Source organism: Salvelinus namaycush, chromosome 8 (assembly GCF_016432855.1).
Source record: "Salvelinus namaycush isolate Seneca chromosome 8, SaNama_1.0, whole genome shotgun sequence".
NCBI classification, from domain to species: Eukaryota; Metazoa; Chordata; class Actinopteri; order Salmoniformes; family Salmonidae; genus Salvelinus; species Salvelinus namaycush.
The window spans coordinates 27208928-27231085 of NC_052314.1; the positions used below are offsets into that span (position 1 = coordinate 27208928).

Here is a 22158-nt window from a genome sequence, read left to right on the forward strand (position 1 = left end):
GCCTGCCATGGCATCCAGGAGAACAGCTGTTGTTGTTTTTATTCCCCTTGGGCTAAGTTTCACAGCAGCAGTACAATTCCACCCTAAAAAACGTCCCCTTTAAACACACACACTACAGTATAGCACATTCAGGAGCTCACACAGGACACACAGATACATACACACATGTGTTTTCACAGTCAGGCACACAAGGGACAGTATTCTCTTCAGAGCCTGTTATTTTCCATGTGGAAAATAAGTAATCTATACAACATTGATACATTATGAATGGGGAATATTTTTTTTCAATTTTAAACTGACAAAAAGTCAATGGCCACTGCCAATGGTCATTGTAAATGTTGTCAATGACAGAATAGAACAGAGTAAATAAATTAGGGTATCACTGTTCAATAACTACTTACTTATTACTGACTTTGTAACGTACTTTGATGTAATGGTAATATTGAGTGAAAATAACCACATTTCCCTTGCAGTTCTGACACTAACTGGATCTCAAACGCAAAGTGAATATCCCCACATACACTAACAGTAAATACATATCTATAGTTTTCTCTAAGCGTCTTTCTAATATCACAACCCACTGGGCACATACTGGTTAAATCAATGATGTTTCCATGTCATGTCAATGAAATTACCTTTAACCAATGTGGAATAGACGTTGAATTGACGTCTGTGACCAGTGGGAAGTTTGAAGGATCTCGTGGTGGCTGATTAAATGAAGGAAACAACATCTCCAGGATATTCTACTAATATTGTCAACAATAAATGGTCAATAACAGCCTTACCTTCAAGTTTTTGTCCAAAGCTATTGTACCAGTCTAGTGTTTCCAGTTTTCTCTTAAGATTATCTGTGTGTGAGAAAGTCAGAAGCGTCTCCTTCCAGCAGAGTAGCTTTTTCGGTCGTGCAGGGAGTGGGAGCACTGTGAGCGGGTCTAGGGCCACTTGAGCGGTGCCTCCAGAGTAGCCTGCTGTCTCATCTGTCCCAGCGTTTGACCGCTCACTGTGTCAGGTTATATTTGGCATCGGGCTCAGGTTTCACAGCCAGAATGCTGCTGAGAGAGAGAAGAGAGAGAGAATGAGAAAGAGCGAGAGCGGGGATATATGAGAAAACCGCAGGGGAGTAATACTTTCCACTGATTACAATATATACAGTACTTTACACACAGAACGAAATACTCACACATACACAATCTCTAACACATGGAACTGGGAGTCTTTTCACTTTGTACCTCAACATGTTGCACTATCAAACCTACAAAGCTGGTGGTCATGAAAGATGAATGTACTCTGCTACCTGCACAGTATGTATCTGTCTGTATCATAAATATGGGGGAGGAAGGCCAGGCTCTGTCAGTCACAGTATGGGTTAGGGTTAGGAGCTGATGCCAATCTTGAATCAGAGCTTGACATCTCCCTTTTCTCTCCGCTGTAACTCTGCCTCCTCTGTGGCCAGTGGAGTTGATTCATTGACCTGAGACCTGCCACTGAGCCTCTGAAGAAGCTGTTCTCAGTATAGACTCTTCAGTGTATGAGTGTTTTCTGCACAATGGAGGTTGGGGGCCAGGGTAACTTATGGTCCAAGCAATGCTTTCTCTTGAAGCCCACATCCTCTCCATCCACCTTGAAATACTCTCTGTCCTCTCTCTGCAGGCTGTCTCTCACTGATGCCTCTGCCTTATACCCTGAGTGACAGGTAGTGACAGTTTTCTGCTTGAGCCAAATTTGCTCAGCAAAACTAAGGTTGGGTTGGAAGGGCACAGACACATTCTGGCTCTGCAGCCCCACTTGGTTAATCTGTGGGCCGTTATGGCAGACGGTTGGTCCTAACAGCACAGAGCTATTCCGGTTCTCCAACTACTGATTAGAGTTAAGTGCTAGTTACAGGGCAGGGAGGAATGTCCATTGGGACAGCTCTATCAAACCAGCAACCCCCCTCACACACACACTGGCAAACCACTGACACCAACACCACTTCTCCATCAACTGTCCCACAGCACCAACCCTTCATTCACTGCCCCAGAACACACACCCCACTCATCTTTTCAAAGCCCCATGGACTTACACCATCCATCTTCTATATTGAAATAGCTTAAGTGTACCTTGTTGAGGGTATCATTTAAAAATAACTGCATTAATTGGTGGTGTCTTCGAATAGCCTTGCTCATGGTCTGGCAAGAATAGAACTGGAGCTTTTCCAATCTGAGCGTCCTTTCAACTAGACTAGAGAACAGTTTACAGACCCAACTGTCAGTTAACACTTATGGTCATTTACCACTTCAACTTTTCAGAAGTATTTAATTTTTTTAGCTCTCACTGTCACGCCCTGGCCTTAGTTATCTTTGTTTTCTTTATTATTTTAGTTAGGTCAGGGTGTGACATGGGGGATGTATGTGTTTTGTATTGTCTAGGGGTTTTGTATGTTTATGGGGCAGTGTTTAGTCTAGGTGTTTGTATGTCTATGGCTGCCTAGATTGGTTCTCAATTAGAGGCAGCTGTTGATCATTGTCTCTGATTGGGAACCATATTTAGGCAGCCATATTCATTGGTTATTTCGTGGGTTATTGTCTATGTTAGTTGCCTGTGTCTGCACTATTTGTTTGTGTTCTTCATAAGTGTTCTTCATTTTCGTCTTTAATAAATAGAAGATGTATTGTTATCACGCTGCGCCTTGGTCCGCCTCTCTTCAATGTTACGACGAGCGTGACACTCACATGAATGATAACCATTTAAACTCTAGGTGGGTCCGTGTCCTAATCATACAAAGTGGCCATCATCCGCCTACACGAATGCCCAGCCATTAATGAGATATTGTATTTGGTCATCTAATTTCGTTTTTTACTGGTGAATTTTTTTATTTTATTAAATTGACATGCATTGATGATAATATCTAGCTAGCTATCCCCAAACAGCAGTTAGATAGTAGCAGCCAAACGAAGAGGCAATCTTTTTTTCAGCAGCACAGTAGTATAGTTTGTCCTTTCAATTTCCCCATTGCTTGTATTTCATTGGCTACTCAGACGTGAAGACAATTGGTCAAGACTTATCTCACGGCGCTGTCAGCAACGAAATGTGAATATGGCGATAGCTAGACATAAACTGTTATCGTTAGCTATTTTGAAAGTAACATAGCTGGTCCTCAGACATCCCAGCACAGTAAAATGCCATACACTGGCTATTTCTTTCCACTCGCAGTTGTTGTTAATAAGTTGACTTAATTTAGCAAGCTAGCTGTTGACAAGTCAACTTTACAAGACAATTGTTGATAAATTAAACGTCAACTAGCTAGCTAACATTTTAATAATTATTACAATGTTGCTTCTTGTCACTGGCTAGCATAGCTTGCACGCGTTGGCAATCTATGTAGACTAACGGTGATAAAGGTGTTTTCTACTGTTGTGTTTTTGTTCTGTACCTGTCTCAATCTCATCGGGCTAGTCTCGTCAGAGAGGTAGAAGCACATCCTCTCATTATTATAGTAGATCATCTTTGATCTCGTTCCCCTGACACTTCCGTGTATGAGCAATTAACCTGGGGACCAGATTATAGGATAGGTGTCACTGCCAGCCTCTGGTCTGGGCTATTAGAGATTATTTCCAAACTCCCTCAGCCACTGCCATTGACACATTTAGCTAACTATTTCTTTAATAAATAGTGCAGCAAAACTGTGCCCCCTGGCATGATATTGTTAATGCTGCTGTATTCTATTTTCAGATACACAATAATGCCTGCCTTTCGTCAAGTGGGGGAGAAGCAGCTCCCAAACCCAGTTCTGTGTATGGCATGGTTTCCAAAGAGGGATTTCATTGCCCTCGCAAACACTACTGGCTAGGTAAGGAGAGAAACACACCCACACTTTCATACCCAGATCAATACCAGATCACATCAGCTTATTATGGGAGTCATCTGTGTGTCAATCTATGTTTGTGTTGTAGCTGCTACTGCATCGCCTTGCAAATTTCCAGCGTGTTTGGAGTTTGCCATCCAATGAGAATACGGGAAAGGAGATCGCTGTGCTTGCTTGGAGACCTGATGGCAAGAGATAGACCTGAACGTCTCGAGTTACTTATCACATTGGAAGCATATAAGTTATGTTACATTACCACTGTTACAACAATAAACCTTCACACACTCAACACAACACATTTACTACAGCACAGTGTGTCAGCCTCTGCATTTGTTCACTGCTTATCTAATGTGCGTCCTCTGTTTTGTGTTCAGTCCTGGCCTTTAGCCTCGGGGACACTTAAGCTGGTGGTGCTGTGTGATGCCGAGATCCTTCACCTGTTCCCAGTAGAGAACCCTGTGCTCTGCATGCGCTGGATGGAGGTGCTGGAGGAGAGCAGGTCTACAGGGGGGAGGAGTGGTTACACTAGATACTTTTGAGTGTGTCTGAACTGTGTAGTGAAATATAAACTTTGTGTCTTTCAGTGTCCTCAACTCATTCTACACCTCTGAAGACGAGTCCAACCTTTTTCTTCCCAAGTTGCCAACTCTTCCCAAGAGGTAAACGTGTCTTTATAATGTCACTGACGAATCAATCGTTTGTCATTTATTCAAGTAAAATATATTTTGGAGAACTCTTGGTTCTTGTGTTAACACATACTTTACACCCTTTAGCTTGTTTTGCTGCATCTGCCCCCTACTGAAGACATGTTTTGTTTATTCTTAGCTACAGTACTACATCAAAGATATTCCGGTATGTTTATGTATCTTCAGCGACAGCGATTCATTTAAATTATATTTTAGACAACCTGTCTGCACTAGGATACGTTTTCTCATAACCAACCCTCCGTCTTGTAGTGAGGAGACGTCAGACGAGATCCTGGACCTTATGGGGGAAGTGAGTGATGCAAGTTTCACATGCTTTATTATAGAAGATTCAGTTAACACACAATCTCATGTACACATCCTCACACATCTGTCAAGTGTCTGCAGACTAAACATCCTGGTTCTTGGTGGAGGTTCCGGCTTTGTGGAGCTGTATGCCAATGGGATGTATAAGATTGCCACTTTACCAGGGGTAATATTGTACTCGCACACTTATGCACTGGTTCACCCACCCACTCTCTGCAGTGACTACACAACTATGCTACACTAAGAAACCCCTTAGATAGTTATGTAACTAACAAGATTATCTTCATCAGGTCCATGGGATGTGTCATATCCTGTGTCTGTCCGGTGACCTGAAGTCCCTGTTCATCATCACAGAAATCAGGTCAGCTGACAACGACCCAGAGATCTGCTACATCCAGGTAATCAGTTATGCCCACATTTAAGTGAAATTTAGTATATTTCTGACCCATCATGACTGTCATCTTCTATACTGAACAAAAATATAAACGCAATATGTAAAGTGTTGGTCCCATGTTTCATTAGCTGAAATAAAAGATCCCAGAAATGTTCCATATGCATAAAAAGCTGTGCAGAAACTTGTTTACATCCCTGTTAGTGAGCATTTCTCCTTTGCAAAGATATTCCATCCACCTGACATGTGTGGCATATCAAGAAGCTGATTAAACAGCATGGTCAATACACAGGTGCACCTTGTACTGGGGACAATAAAAGGCCACTCTAAAATGTGCAGTTTTGTCACAGAACACAATGCCACAGATGTCTCAAGTTTTGAGAGAGCGTGCAATTATCATGCTGACTGCAGGAATGTCCACCATAGCTGTTGGGAGATAATTGAATGTTAATTTCTCTACCATAAGTCACCTCCACTGTCGTTTTAGAGAATTTGGCAGTACATCCAACCGGCTTCATAAGCGCAGACCACGTGTAACCATGCTAGCCCAGGACCTCCACATCCGGCTTCTTCATGTGCGGGATCGTCTGAGACCAGCCTCCGGACAGCTGGTGGAACTGAGGAGCATTTCTGTCTGTAATAAAGTCCTTTTGTGGGGAAAAACTTATTCTGATTGGCTGGGCCTGGCTCCCCAGTGGGTGGGCCTATGCCTTCCCAGGCCCACCCATGGCTGCGCCCCTGCCCAGTCGTGTGAAATCCATAGATCAAGGTCTAATGAATTTATGTCAATTGACTGATTTCCTTATATGAACTGTAACTCAGTGAAATCTCTGAAATTGTTGCATGTTGCGTTCATATTTTTGTTCAGTATATATTCTTATCTTATTTGAGCTCTTTCACTATGTATGCTTGTTGTGTCCTCCAGCTCGACCCAGGGCTACTGTCTCCCTGAGGTCACCAGGATGGCACACAAGTTCACCCACATCTCCACTCTGCTGCAGGTCAGTGCCCTCCTTATGTAACTAATATGGCAAGATGTCTCCTCATAGTTCATATTTCCATAGAGATATGAGGACATTCATCAGACTAGTCTGCCCATTGGTCTTTCTCTCTCAATCCAACTTATTCTGTCTCTCTCTACATCTTTCCTTCAGTACCTGCGTCTCTCTCTCTCACCAGTATGTGTGAGACTTGGGAGGATATCCTCATGCTGATGGACCTTTGGCTCACTAAGTTCGTTCAGGTCAGTGGTCACTGTTAGTTCAGTCTGCCTCAGCCCATTTTCCAATAATGACAGCACCCCTAAAAGGCATGATCTGAACCAATTCCTATTTTTAGGAGAAGAACACCAGCACACAAGTCCAGGATGAGTTTCTGGAGCTTCTACTATGGGGACGATAAAGGTAAGAAATGTATCCAATGACTTGTACGCTACCCTGTCCTCCACAGAACATGCTTTCTACCTAAGTAATAGCACATCCGCTCAGGCCTTATATGGCCAATATACCATGGCTAAGGGCTGTTCTTATGCCCAATGAAATGCAGAGTGCCTGGATACAGCCCTTAGACGTGGTATATTGGCCATATACCACAAACCCCCGAGGTCCCTTAGTGCTATTATAAACTGGTTAGCAACGTAATTAGAACATTAAACAAGCTATTTTTTTGTAATATCCGTGGTATACGGTATGATATACCATGGCTTTCAGCCAATCAGCATTCAGGGCTCAAACCACCTGGTTTATAATAAGTAATAGATCATGTAGTTGAGCCGTGAGCACTAATGCAAAAATATGTTAAACATTTTAGATGTAGTGATTCAAAGTGTCCTGTAGGTGCCACTGCAGGACATCCTAAACCTCATCTGACATTGAAAAGACTGATATAGCAGATGTCTAAGGTTTTTTATGTGCAGACTAACTAAATTCTCTATTTTTAATCAGCCCAGAACTACAGGCTCTCCTCATGAATCAGCTGACCGTCAAGGTGAGCTGAATAATAAAGTTTGAGTATGTTGGTAATTTTGTAGCTTTGTAAGACTGATGTGATTTGTTTGTTTCATAGCGGTTGAAGAAGCTGGGCCAATCTATAGAAACCTCTTACTCCAGCATTCAGAAGCTGGTGATCAGCCACCTACAGAGGTTGCAACTCAGTTGACATTAATAATTATCTCTTCTCTTATCCTGACCCATAATGCCCTTTTGTGGACCATACAATGCAAATGTCAAGAAATTGCATCTGATGCCAATCATCCCCTCTCTTTTCCTCTTCTTTCTCCAGTGGTTCAGAGGCTCTGTTGTACCACCACCTCAGTGAGGTGTAGGGGATGTATCTATGGAAACAGAAGTTCCAGCCTCTATGCCTGGACTCAGCAGCTATAGGGGGCACAGTGCTTAGATCCTGCTTGAACTGTGGCTGTGGTATATTTTCTGAGAAAAAGAAGATTAAAGTGGATGTAATTGCACAATTAATTAGTCTGTGATAGGAACAGGGCTGACACTCATTGATCATTTGCATAACTGGACCATTTGTTTGAAGCTTGTGAGCTGGATTTTATTTCAAATGAGAGTTATGTGAATATTTATGTTTTGTTATAGATCCCATTACAGCTGTGGGTTCATTCACTTTGAAAGCCAACAAACTTCTACAGTGAGTTTGCATGCTTATTGATATGCTATTAGATTAGTCTTTTGTTCTCATAACAACACATTTTTTATCATTTAAAATGGAAATAATTTCAAATGGAATTGACTTCATTCCTGGTGTTTGTTAAATCTCTCATCCTCATGTCAATCCTCACTGTCTCTCTTACTCATAGTGATTGACAAGAGCATGAAGAACTTCAAAGCTTTTTTCCGATGGCTGTATGTAGGTAAGACCTTGAGATATAGCACCTTTTAGTGACTGATGGTACATTTAGTATATAAAAAATAGAATTGGTTATTAAATGCAAGTGTTTTAATACAGTACCTTCAGGAAGTATTCACACCCCTTTTTCCACATTTTGTTGTTACAGCCTGAATTAAACATCTTTTAAATGTAGATTTTGTGTCACTGGCCTACACGCACAATACCCCATAATGCCAAAGTGGAAATATGTTTTTACAAATTTGTACAAATTCATAAAAAATGATAAACGGAAATGTCTTGAGTCAATAAGTATTCAGCCCCTTTGTTATGGTAAGCCTAAATAAGTTCAGGAGTAAAAACTTGCTGAACATGTCACATAATAAGATGCATGGACTCTGTGTGCAATAATAGTTTAATATTATTTTTGAATGACTACCTTATCTCTGTACCCAACACATACAATTATCTGTAAGGTTCCTCAGTCGAGCAGTTCATTTCAACCACAAAGACCAGGGAGGTTTTCCAATGCCTCGCAAAGAGGGTAAATGGGTAAAAATAAAAATAGCAGACATTGAATATTCCTTTGAGCATGGTGAAGTTATTAATTATTATTTGGATGGTGTATCAATACACCCAGTCACTATAAAGATACAGGTGTCCTTCCTAACTCAGTTGCCGGAGAGGAAGGAAACCGTTCAGGAATATCTCCATGAGGCCAATGATGACTTTAAAACAGTTCGCTGGCTGTGATAGGAGAAAATTGACGTTGGATCAGCAACATTGTATTTACACCACAATACTAACCTAAAGGACAGAGTGAAAAGTAGGAAGCCTGTACAGAATAAAAATATTCCCAAAAATGCATCATGTTTGCAATAAGGCACTAACGTAAAACTGTAAAAAATATGGCAAAGAAATGCAACAACCAACTTGACAGAGCTTGAAGAATTTTTAAAGGAATAATGTGCAAATATTGTACAATCCAGGTGTGCAAAGCTCTTAGAGACTTACCCAGAACGACTCACAGCTGTAATCTCTGCCGAAGGTGTTTCTACAAAGTATTGACTCAGGGGTGTGAATACTTTGTATTTCATTTGATAAATTTGCAAAAATTTATAAAACCATGTTTTCACTTTGTCATTATGGGGTATTGTGTGTAGATGGGTGAGGAAGAAAATATATTTAATCATTTTTGAATTCAGGCTGTAACAACAAAATGTGGAATAAGTCAAGGGATATGTATGCTTTCTGAAGGCACTGTACATGTTTATTTTCCTGCAGCTATGCTAAGGATGTCATAGGACCACGTCCCTCCAGAACTCAATAAGGTGAGAGCACTTCAGTGAGGTAAAATAGATTGGATAAGTAGAATAGCACTTTAATTTCCACAGCTTTTCACAAACTAGCCAATGACACCCTCTCCTGTGACAGAACGAAAGAGCTGTTTGACCGGAAAGGGAAGTACTTCAATGTGGAGCGGGTCGACCAGGTGAGGGACAAGCGTTGTCTGTCTGTATGTATATTTTAGTTTGTCTGTGATCAGTGTTCGCTGACACACTTTGTGTCCTTTTTTTTTTGCAGTACCTGAAGGATGAGGATCTAGTATCTCTGCCCAACATCAAGGGGAACCAATGGCTGAAATTTCTGCAGGAGAGCACACACTTGAAAGGTGAAATATAGCCTTTATCTCAGATATAACTAGGCAAGAAGTGTGTGGTTATTTCCATGTTGTAATTAGATGGATTGCCTTACTGTGACTGATTTGATTGCCTTACTGAAGTGACATTTTTCCTGATTGATTGGTTCATCCAGAGAGCCCGCTCCTCTTCCCTTCGTACCCTCAGAAGTCCTTATACTTTGTGAAGAGGATGATGCAGGGGGTGACTGAGTTGTGCCTACAGAAACCTGCAGTAAGTCTAAAACACACACACACACACGTTGAGCCTAAAGCACGGCTGCTTTTGAATCCCAGAGCATGTAAGTGGGCGAGTGGGACACGACTAGCAGAGCGTAATTCGAGCAGATAAAAAAATCTCTCCCACTCCACTTTTGTTCTGGTACTGCTCAGCCACAAGGCATGCTTTGCATAGAATTTCTTTTATCATTATTATTTTAATTAGGCCTATTCGGTTGTAATTATTTAACCTACCCCACCCACAGTAGCCTATATCTAGTTTATATTCTACTTTCTAACATGGTATGTAGTTTATATTTTGAAGGACTTCAAATGTATTCACGGATGTTTTGGGTAGACAATACATAGGCTACTGTAAAATGTATTTTTGTTTTCCTTGGAATAGAAACACCATACTGTAAAAAAAATGTATTAAGCTAAAATGTCATAAATTAATTAATTGTAAATAATAAAAACAAGTATCAGCTTCTTTCCATAAATAAAATGGAATAAATCATTTCAAACTGCAGCGGTCAGATGATTTGCGCACAGCAACAAGCACCAACAAGCTTCACATGTGCATTGAGCGTGTGAAATGCGCTCTACAAATTAAATAGTATTATTATAAAGACAGAAAAATACACATGTAAAAGCTTACTTACATAAAGCAATATTAGTGAGAATATAGTCATAATATAAACAAGAGAAAGGAGAATAGAATATATTTGAAACGCCAACCATTTTTAAATACTTTGAGATGAAGCCGCCGGTGTGACATTTTCGGTACAGAGTTCAGTAGGACAGTGTCACAAGGCTACATAGTCATAGGCCTACACTTCGCCACTGCTGGAGGGATTACAGTAAATAGTCGTCGTTGATTGTGAGCTAGAGTGAAATGTCAAATGAAATGTGTGCGGCATGAGGTTAACAGCGGTTTTTCATCAATATAATCAATGTAGGGAGGTAACATGATATCAAAAGGGAATCGCTTAGACCGCACTTACCGGTCGACCAGTTATCTCACGGGCTCTGGTAGAGAAGTAGCCTATGTGAGCTCTAACATTAGCCTAAATGTACAGTTAAAGTATCCATCACCAATAAATGAATGAACTTCAGAGATAATAGGCTGGTTTATGCAACGAACAACATCCTTTTATTAGCCAAACATGAATCTCCTATAAAAAAAAGGTTTGTGAAATGCCTTCAATCGAAAGGTTTAACTTGTTATAGCCTACAGTTCACAATAACAGGAAGGAAATACATTTAATCACTACGTTTAATCTTTGAAGTGTTGGCTAATGGTTTACTGAAACATAAGGAAGCTATCCGATTTCCAATAGCACTGACGACAACAACCCATTAATTTGATGATAAAGCAAAAAATATTGATTTGAAAGCAATTGAGAAGGAACGCTTGAGAGGGAGAACCGTGCATAATGGATGGATTTGGTGGATGGGTTGCAAAATAAACCCTTGCATAGCAGGGATCAACTTGCTGTGGCAGCCCACTGGGTATACACTGGTTGAATCAACAGTGTTTCCTTGTCATTTCAGTGAAATGTATGTTGAACCAACGTGGAAGTGAAGTTACGCCTCATGCAGTAGTAGCATTAATAATAATAAACGACTACTACCTTACTATTCTGCGCAGTCTGACGCAGACCAATTAGGCTATTTCAAACACTTCAAGAAAACAGGAGTCACCTATTTGGACAATAATGTTGTGTGGAGTAGTTATTATTAGCGGGAAGGAGTTGAACTAATATCTAATTGTGGGTCTTTGGTAAACAGTGTGTCACAATACATATGTTGGATATTTAACAAGGGCATTTGAAGCTGGAGCGGCAGCGTAGCCTAGTGGTTAGAGCGTTGGACTAGGAACCGAAAAGTTGCAAGTTCGAGTCCCCCTGACAAGGGACAAATCTGTCATTCTTCCCCTGAACAAGGCAGTTAAACCACTAGGCCGTCATTGAAAATATGAATTTGTTCTTAACTGACTTTAAATAAAAAGTCAGTTAAGTTTTCATCCAAACCTGCTCTGATATCGCAAAGAAGATTCGTCCTGTGCCTTTGGGGATTTAGATAATTAACCAGTATTTTGGGGACTGCATATAACCAGCCTAGAGCATCTGTTCTCTTTTGGTGTTGTTACACTTGCGCATGTCTTCGGCGACAGCCTGTACGATTACAGCCCAAAACTGTTTTGTGGGGTTTATAGTGAGTCTCTTATAGAATGTCTGATCATTCAGTTGCCTTCAGATGCAATCAGTGTGTATTCATGGATGCTAAGGGAAGCCAGACTTCCCCAAAAAATATCTGACCAATAAAAAAAATCAAAATGATGTGTCTTTCGTCTCTGTGTTTTCATAATTTTTCATCAATTCGCAAGTGGCTGAATCTCACCAGAGAAATCAACCGGGTGAAAGAAACAGCGCCCCTCTCTCTCAGTATGTGCAGCTCATGTATCTGATGCTGTCTGGAACAAAAGAGTATGACATGTTGCCGCGGTAGCATTTGATTGTTTTCCTGACGCAGTTTGGATTTGTCTTCACCCCAATCAAATCACATCCTAAGCAAAACATCATCATTGTCAGAAAAACATGTGTTTCTCGTCTGCTTGTGTTGATGTCCTGCAGTAGCTAGCTTGTGAAAGAGATTTGCGTCAGTTCAAATCTGGTATCAAGACAAAATGTGATTCAGAGTCACCGAATATACTTTACGTATTTTAATTAAACTCAAGCGATAAATGGTAAATGCAATTTTCGTATATACGGGTTCGCTGTATCACCGCGCAAGGTAAAACAGAGAACTGTGGAATGTGCTCAAGCAACAGTTTTTATACTATGGTAGCTTTAGTTCCAACCCGTCCGTTGGCCTATCATAGTAGAGGCTGAGCGCGGTTTAAACTTTGCTCAGCCTATGCTGGCACTCGGACTTGTCCAAGTCCCTTAGTGCTCTCCTCTGTCCGCATCTGGTTGTTGGGTAGATTAGATCCGTCTTGTGTCTCCGTCGATTCTACACTCAAACAGTTCCTAATATGGTATTGTCCAGTGCCCTACCCGCCCTGGTTGGCTTAGAGATATGCACCCCTCCCCTCTCCAGATTGACCACAGCCTGTATAGCCTGTCCCTCTATGTTGATCAGTCTTTACACACCTACACATCTGTATTGTTTGTGTGTGTGTGTAACAAAACAATATTCATCTTCAAACAATATGGTAGCGGGCTATAGTGCATAAACATAAATCCTAACACTTGCTAAATCGGCCCTTTCCTAAACCATGGGTGGAGTTGCAGGTAGCCTAGCATTTAAGAGTGTTGGGCCAGTAACCAAAAGATTACTGGTTCGAATCCCCGAGCCATATCTGTTTATATGCGCTTGAGCAAGACACTTAACCCTAATTGCTACTGTAATTTTCTCTGGATAAGAGCATCTGCTAAATGACTAAAATGTAAATGTAAAAACATTTGATGGACATTTGGACTTGTGGTTTTGACATAATTCTCTGCAGGCCAATAATTATGACGATGATTCTGATCTAAATTAATATATTGTGCCACTGGCCTGAGATGATTGAAATTCAATATGTAGCCTAGATGTAGGCTCACGTTAACTAGCTAGTTAACTTAGCTGGTTCATTGTCGCCCATGCGAGGGAGATAGCATTTTAGCTAGGTAGCCTATGAAAGCAAAAACTAAAAGCGTACAGAGCCATAAACCGTTTTGCCAACATGAAAGAGAAGAGAATGGCATTGGTGTTCAACTAGTCTACAAATAGAGTAAAACATTTTTTACTTGCACGTGGACGCAAGCATACACACACACACACACGCACACGCACACGCACACGCACACACACAGATATCAGTACCATGGACACCCACATTATATTTATTGGACTAAATAATTTTTGGTATCTTTAAGTTTGTTTTCAGTGTATTAAACTAAACATATATAGCCTTGTTGATTTGATGATGTTTAAACGTTGAAGTTGAAGTGGTGCTGGAATAGCGGAGGTAGTGCTCCTGTTGTCTTCGTGCTGACTTGCAGTAAGTAGTTGTTTAGTAAACTGTCAAACATTAACTTGCTTGACCATGTTGCAGGTCATATAACTGTTTTTTACATGCAATATTTGCTTTGTGGACTTCAGACAGATGTTGCTCTCTGGTTTTGTGATGAAACAAACAAATGTGTAGTTTAATTTATTCTGCCACTGTGTGCCTGTTGTCTTTTTGTGACAGCCTTATTGTATATAACGGTGGCGTGTGAACGAATGTGTTATAGAGCAAACAAGGCAAATAGGTTGTAATATGACTTTTTTACTGGCTTTGCTTGGTTTGTCCAGTGATTTTACCCACGTACCTACCGCTACTTGATGCAATGAGCGAATTAATTAGTAGTCAACACGTTGCAGTTGTGTGTCCTGAAATTCAGGCTGATTTGCTCATGTATTATATAAACTCAGCAAAAAAGAAACGTCCCTTTTTCAGAACCCTGTCTTTCAAAGATAATTCGTAAAAATCCAAATAACTTCACAGATCTTCATTGTAAAGGGTTCAAACACTATTTACCATGTGAACCATAAACAATTAATGAACATGCACCTGTGGAACGGTCGTTAAGACACTAACAGCTTACAGACGGTAGGCAATTAAGGTCACAGTTTTGAAAACGTAGGACACTAAAGAGGCCTTTCTACTGACTCTGAAAAACACCAAAAGAAGATGCCCAGGGTCCCTGCTCATCTGCGTGAACATGCCTTAGGCATGCTACAAGGAGGCATGAGGACTGCAGATGTGGCCAGGGCAATAAATTGCAATGTCCGTACTGTGAGACGCCTAAGACAGCGCTACAGGGAGACAGGATGGACAGCTTGTTCAGTTTGTGTCTCAGTTGTTGAATCTTGTTATGTTTATACAAATATTTACACAAGTTTGCTGAAAATAAACGCAGTTGACAGTGAGAGGACGTTTCTTTTTTGTTGAGTTTATCTTCAGTAAATAGTGCATTGCACCATACTGATCACCTACTTATTTAAAAAAAAAAAAATACAAATAATTGCTCAAAAGACAAAGAAATATATATCTTTTTTTTAAATAGCATCCACACACGGGCCAGCTTCATCTCAATGTATTTTTCAATTTTAGGCTTTTCAAATACATTCCATTTGTCACGTTCCTGACCTTATTTCCTTTGTTTAGTCTTTGTGTAGTTGGTAAGGACGTGAGCTGGGTGGGTATATTCTATGTTTTGTGTTTCATTGATTTAGGTGTGTCTTATTGGCCTGATATGGTTCTCAATCAGAGGCAGGTGTTTTACGTTGTCTCTGATTGGGAACCATATTAAGGAAGGCTGTTTTCACTGTTTGTTTGTGGGTGATTGTTCCTGTTCGTGAGTTCATTTTGTTTTTTCTATGTTCACATGTTCAGGACTGTAGCGTCGTTGGTTTCGTTCTGTTTATTGTTTTGTTCGTATTGAAGCGTATTCAAATAAATATGGATACATACCACGCTGCGATTTGGTCCTCCTCTCTTCCACATTACGACGATCGTTACACCATTCTCCTTTCTCTTGTTGATACTATGGCTATATTCCCACTGATATTCCTTTGTAATTAAGCTTTTACATGTGTATTTTTCTTTTTTTATTATACTACTAATAATAATCATGTTTAATTTGTGGAGCGCATTTTCCACACTCAATGCACATGTGCTTGTTAAAACATGTGTTAATAGTCTGTTAATACATTTGAAGTGCTTCAAAAATTGAAACTACATTTCATAATGTTAGAAAGTAGAATATAAACTAGATATAGGCTACTGTGGGTGGGGTAGGTTAAATAATTACAAACGAATAGGCCTAATTAAGAGAATAATGATAAAGGGGAAAAAAATACGCTAGGCAGAGGATGCCCAGACCTTGTGTCTGAGCAGTACCAGAGAGAAATTACGCTCTGCTCCTCACTCCACACTCACCCCACTTACATGCTCTGGTATTCAGAAGCAGCCATGCTTTAAGCTATCAAAGAACTGTCAATGAATAATCATATCAATGGATGGAATCAGTGAATGAATGGCTGCAGCAAGCATTACACGGTCTGACAAGCTGTATAACAAATTAGGCTTAATTAGACAAAAGAACAATTAAGTCATTCAAACAAGCTAAGTTGTTCAAATGAGATACTAAGTCATTTGAACAACTAAGGTAAAAAAAAAAAAAAAAAAAGTAATTCAAACGAGAATTCCAAGAGTCTACTTTTTAAAATTTTCTTTGCCTTGGGCTTCAGGGCTTCTGTAGAACTTTGGTCATGCATTCATGAGGCTTCTGCTAGGAATTCCAGGCAGCTATAAATCTGACTAACTCACCACAGGAGTTTTGTCATCTTGCAGTCTCTCTCTCTCTCTCCCTCCTTCTCACACATTATTTTAGTTGCCTTGTCCATCCCCCTCAGTTCTCTTCTATATTCTCCTTCCCAGCCTTTCTTTCTGTGGTAATATGATTTCATTGCATTAACAAGCCATACAACGCCACATACCCAAGGAACACTTCGTCTTATGTTTTGCATGTGGCAGAAACTATTTTATCATTCTAATTCAATTGGTTTTGCATGACTAGACAGCAGTCTGGAGAGATTACATCCAAACGAAGGCATATGAATTTGAGTTATGACATGACATGAGCTATGGTGATACTGATTTGCCTCTGTTTGTAGGATGTCATTGGAAAATCTGTGAAACGGGCTGTTTGTTTGCCTCTCTACACTGTGCCAGATAACAATTTTAGTGGATAAATTGTGTTTATAAATTGTGGTATGTTTTATTTGTTTCATTTTATTGTTTCGATCTTTTCAGATCAGGAACTGTACTTCTGTCATTAAAAGACACAAACATCTTGTCATTTCTCATTTTACCAAAACACTCTCCTCAAGATGATAACGCAGATAATGTATATTGCCAAGGTTATTATCATGATTATTGGTGTCCAGATACAATGATAAGAAGACCAATATGTAGTGTTCTGCATGCCAGAGATTTCACCCTGCAAGATTTACCGACTGCAGAAGGGTACTGACCCATATGAGTACATTACAGCACTGCACCCTATTTTAATCTGGTTCAATCCCAATTTACTAGGTCTTTGTCGATGACTGAGCATGTGCTTTTTTTGTTTCACTGATTATTTATCTTTTTATGTCTGTTGTCACAGACCTGTTCTCACTGGTCTCGTGGCGATAGATCTGAGTGACGTTCTCAGCCACAGTATTGATAATGATGCTGCAGGAGTCAGGTGAGTGCATCACTTGTCTTTTTCTCTTTCCTAGAATCCTACACTCTCAACAATGCAACCTCTAGCTGTACAGGCAAATTATGTGAACATGCATTGCATATTACTTGCTCTAATGATGATCTGCAATTGATTATTTGTTGTTTTTATTGGTGTTAATGACTATTATAGATCCATGATTTTTTTTTGCATGTCTGTGTGTTTAAGTTCTGACTGTGTGTACAGTTGCCAGGATGCTCGTTTCTATGACGATGAGACATTGACAGTGGTGCTGCGAGCATTAGAGGAGGAGGAGAGCAGGGGGCGTGTCCTGGCCCAACTCCCTCTCTGCTCAGCTCTCAGCTGTGAGGAGGAGTTCCACGGGGACCCAAGAGTCTTAGTGTATGGTTGAAACACCTTTTTCCCTAACATGCAAACCTAGCCCTATATTCCTAATTCATGATCTATTTGTAACTGTAACCTGCACCTCATCTCAAACCGTTAATTATGTTCTACCTGATTACAAACTGGAACTCAAGACTTAGTGCCATCAGAAAGTATTTATATCACTTGACTTATTCCACATTTTGTTGTGCTACAGGCTGAATTCAAAATGGATGAAATTGAGTTTCTCACACACAATACCCCATAATTATTTTAATTTTTTTTGAAAAACGAAATACAGAAATGTAATTTACATACAGTGGCAAGAAAAAGTATGTGAACCCTTTGGAATTATCTGGATTTCTGCATAAATTGGTCATCAAATTAGATCTGGTCTTCATCTTAGTCACAACAACAGACAAACTAAACTAAACTAATAACACACAAATTATTTTATTTTTCTTGTCTATATTGAATACATCAGTTAAACATTCAAAGTGTAGGTTGGAAAAAGTATGTGAACCCCTAGGCTAATGACTTCTCCAAAAGCTAATTGGAGTCAGGAGTCAGCTAACCTGGAGTACAATCATTGAGATGAGATTGGAGATGTTGGTTAGAGTTGCCCTGCCCTATAAAAGAAACTCACAAAATCTGAGTTTGCTATTCACAGGAAGCATTGCCTGCTGTGAACCATGCCTCAAACAAAAGAGATTTCAAAAGACCCAAGATTAAGAATTGTTTACTTGCATAAAGCTGGACTGGAAAGGGTTACAAAAGTATCTCTAAAAGCCTTGATGTTCATCAGTCCACGGTAAGACAATTTGTCTAAAAATTGAGAGTTCACCACTGTTGCTACTCTCCCTAGGAGTGGCCGTCCTTCAAAGATGACTACAAGAGCACAGCGCAGAATGCTCAGTGAGGTTAAGAATAATCCTAAAGTGTCAGCTAAAGACTTACAGAAATCTCTGGAACATGATAACATCTCTGTTGACGAGTCTACAATACGTAAAACACTAAACAAGGATGGTGTTCATGGGAGGACACATGGAAGAAGCCACTGCTGTCCCAGAAAAACATTGCTGCACGTCTCAAGTTCGCAAAAGAGCATCTGGATGTTCCACAGCGCTACTGGCAAAATATTCTGGGGACAGATGAAACTACAGTTGAGTTGGTTGGAAGGAACACACAACACTATGTGTGGAGAAAAAAAGGCACAGCACACCAACATCAAAACCTCATCCCAACTGGAAAGTATGGTGGAGGGAGCATCATGGTTTGGGGCTGCTTTGCTGCCTCAGGGCCTGGACAGCTTTCTATCATCGACAGAAAAATGAATTCCCAAGTTTATCAAGACATTTTGCAGGAGAATGTAAGGCTATCTGTCCACCAATTGAAGCTCAACAGAAGCTGGGTGAGGCAACAGGACAACGACACAAAACACAGAGGTAAATAAATAACAGAATGGCTTCAACAGAAGAAAATATGCCTTCTGGAGTGGCCCAGTCAAAGTTCTGACCCGATTTGAGATGCTGTGGCATGATATCAAGAAAGCGGTTCACGCCAGACATCCCAAGAATTTGCTGAACTGAAACAGTTTTGTAAAGAGGAATGTTACAAAATTCCTCCTGACCGTTGTGCAGGTCTGATCCGCAACTATAGAAAACCAGGTAATTCCAAAGGGTTCACATACTTTTTCTTGCCACTGTAAGTATTCACACCCCTGAGTCAATACTTTCTAGAAGCACCTTTGGTGGCGATTACAGCTGTGAGTCTTTTTGCGTAAGTCTAAGAGTTTTGCACACCTCAATTGTACAATATTTGCCCATTCTTTTTTTAAATTCTTCAAGCTCTGTCAAGTTGATTGTTGATCATTGCTAGACAGCCATTTTCAAGTCTTGCCATAGATTTTCATGCCGATTTAAGTCAAAACTGTAACTTGGCCACTCGGGAACATTCAATGTTATCTTGGCAAGCAACTCCAGTAAAGATTTGGCCTTGTATTTTAGGTTATTGTCCTACTGAAAGGTGAATTTGTCTCCTGAATTTGTCTGGAAAGCACACTGAACCAGATTTTCCTATAAGATTTTGCCTGTGCTCAGCTCTATTTTGTTTCTTTTTATCCTAAATAAACTCCCTAGTCCTTGCCAATGACAAGCATACCCATAACATGATGCAGCCACCACCATGCTTGTGGTACTCAGTGATGTTGGATTTGCCACAAACATCATGCTTTGTATTCAGGACTAAGTTCATTTCTTTGCCATACTTTTTTTGCAGTATTACTTAAGTAATACAGGATGCATGTTTTGGAATATTTGTATTCTGTACAGGCTTCCTTTTCACTCATTTAAGTTAAACCCTGAGCGGTTTGCTTCCTCTCCGGCAACTGAGTTAGGAAGGACGCCACTATCTTTATAGTGACTGGGTGTATTGATACACCATCCAAAGCTTAATTAATAACTTCACCATGCTCAAAGTGATATTCAGCTTTTCATTTTTCTTTAACCAATAGCTGCCCTTCTTTGCGAGGCATTGAAAAACGTCCCTGGTCTCTGTGGTTAAATCTGTGCTTGAAATTCACTACTTTATTGAGGAACCTTAAAGATAATTGTATTTGTGGGGTATAGAGATGGGGTAGTTATTCAAAAGTAATGTTAACTACTATTATTGAACACACATGAGTCCTTGCAACTTATTATTCAATTTGTTGAGGACATTTTTACTCCTGAACTTATTTAGGGTTGCCATAACAAAGTGGTTGAATACTTATTGACTCAAGACATTTCAGCTTTTAATTTTCTATGGATTTCTAACATTTTCTACAAACAAAATTCTACTTTGACATTATGGGGTATTTTGTGTAGATCAGTGACACCATCTCAATTTAATCTATTTAAAATTCAGGCTGTAACAAAACAAAATGTGAAAAAGATAAAGGGATGTGAATACTTTTTTAAGGAACTGTACATCTAAACACCAACTATCACCTTAACCTGTAATTCACTTATCTTCACTGTAGTCATCATGGGTCACCTGTTGACTGTTCCATCTGTATTCTCAGGTTAGACCAGCAGAGTGGTGTCATCCATGCACATGGGCTGGTACTGGAGAACCAGTGGAGAGACTTGAAGAACATGAAGGCCCAGTTTGGGGCTGTGAATTGGATCCGGAAAGTGGCCTGTGTGGTAAGACAATGGAAAGGGGATTCCCTTACTAAGGCTTTAACAGGCTTGTTGTAGTTTGGTTCAGATGGTTCAGAATCTCTCGTTCCGAAGTTCCTTTCTGTTCTCTGTGTCCCAGCTGAGCTCCAACCTGTGGCACATCCGTGTGTTTGAGATGGATGTGGAGGATGAAGAGCGGCCTGAGTTGCAGAACGCCAGCTCTGATCAGGATGGCCTGGAGGAGACGCTGGCCAGCCAGGGGGAGGCTGAAGGAGGAGAGACTAAGGGGCAGGGAGGGGGACAAAGTGCTGAGCAGCGACTGGAGTGTGGGGAAGCCCTCACTCTCATAGCAGCTCCTCATCTAGGCAATATAACAATCGACAACACCAAACCCTATACGTTGGCAGTAATCAATCCCAGTTATGCCACCATTGTAAAGCCTAGTTGCACTTTTTTTCCTAACAAAGTGGAAATAAACGTTTTGATAAGAAAACAATCTTCTGGTTGTTGTTTTGATGTGGTTGTTTCCTATGTCTGTAAGGCAAGTGAAGACTGGTCTCCAGATGGATAATGTAACATGGATTTGATCCTCACACAAATTCCTAGAGTACAGTCAAAATAATGTATTTTGGGGAGCACTAGACTTGACCACACCTTGCCCCTTTCGAATTCTGACTGTGGGATTTCCTTCCCCACTCGTCTAACATGTATGGTAAACAATATTGAATAAACTTCCTTTGAACCTACTCTACCCTGTTGTTTGCTGATTTTGTCCTTATTCGGGTAGAGATATGACACAAAATCCCCACGGGTAAGTGTTATTAACCTGACTTTCAGAACACTGGTCTGTATATAGATCTAGCGGTTTGTATTTTCAATCTACTGACGCACTCGACATAAACACTTGCACAATATGTAAACAATAGCCGAGTGTACATGCCGACCGGCGCTCTAAAAAGTCAGATAAATAATAACTTCCTGTTGATATTTGTTTTCAAATTTCGACCCGAAAGAGGATCAACCTCACAGACAAAGATTGTTCAAATGTAATTTTTTTCAATATTCTGGCTTGGAAGGTATGGTCTTGCCTAGTACATCAGACTGTGATACAAGCTTTCTGGTGGTACAGTCTGACATAAAGCAGTGTAAAACCGTTTCCGCGTTTTTTCAGTGCTTTATGTCAAACTGTACCACCAAAAAGCTGGTATCATAGTATGATTTAGGCAAGACCATGTCTAACTAAGTTGGGGCTAGGTGAAACAAACTCCTGCAAGTACATTCTAGGTGTGTGACAAGTAACATATGAGCAACAGTTAGCTCGTGTGATTGTTTTTATTGACAAACCACCATACTTTTCATTGT

At 40.3% G+C, this 22158-nt stretch overlaps 1 pseudogene; it reads left to right on the top strand.

The window, feature by feature from the left end:
* Positions 1 to 3721: 3721 nt before the first annotated feature.
* On the top strand, positions 3722 to 21345 carry LOC120052088 (annotated as a pseudogene).
* Positions 21346 to 22158: the final 813 nt, after the last annotated feature.